Source organism: Echinococcus granulosus (assembly GCF_000524195.1).
Source record: "Echinococcus granulosus chromosome Unknown EG_S00042, whole genome shotgun sequence".
Lineage (NCBI taxonomy): Eukaryota > Metazoa > Platyhelminthes > Cestoda > Cyclophyllidea > Taeniidae > Echinococcus > Echinococcus granulosus.
In genome coordinates, this window is record NW_020170422.1 from 461,906 (window position 1) to 462,489 (window position 584).

The window sequence follows — 584 nt, forward strand, 5'->3', positions numbered from 1 at the left end:
ACCCATGGTGTTGTGTGGCGCCACAAAGCAATACATAAGGGTACAATTCGTTGTAAAACATCTGGTATAAAATAAGGCAGCTTCGTTCTTGTAAAAGAGCGTTCACGGTAATCAGGCCAATCCTCCCTGTGTTGACCAAATTAGGGCGTCGATTATCCTAAGAATGAAAAATGCATAGCCCTGCGCTAAAACCTAAAATCAAGTTAAACTTTCCATCGGTAAAGGATTCCGCTTTTCGATCTTTAACTTAGAGATTCATACCTTTAGATTGCAAAGAGTTTGTAGAGAAGGGAGTATTTTTAAGCAATTACGTGAATGTTTGCAAGTTATCCAAGTTTAAATGGAACTCAAGTTTGCTTCTCCCTCAAAATTAACATTACTGACGTAATATTACTGCAATTCCATTCAAAAAGGCATAGTCCAACAAACATGCATAACATATGCTTGTCATGAAGGAAATTGGCTCATGTACCTTCGAGAAACAAGTAGGTAGAATGAGCAGGCATGAATGAATTAATATAAGAATGGGAGATTGTACTACGTGATGGGTTATTGTAACGATAACTGGAGAAATAGAATAACCG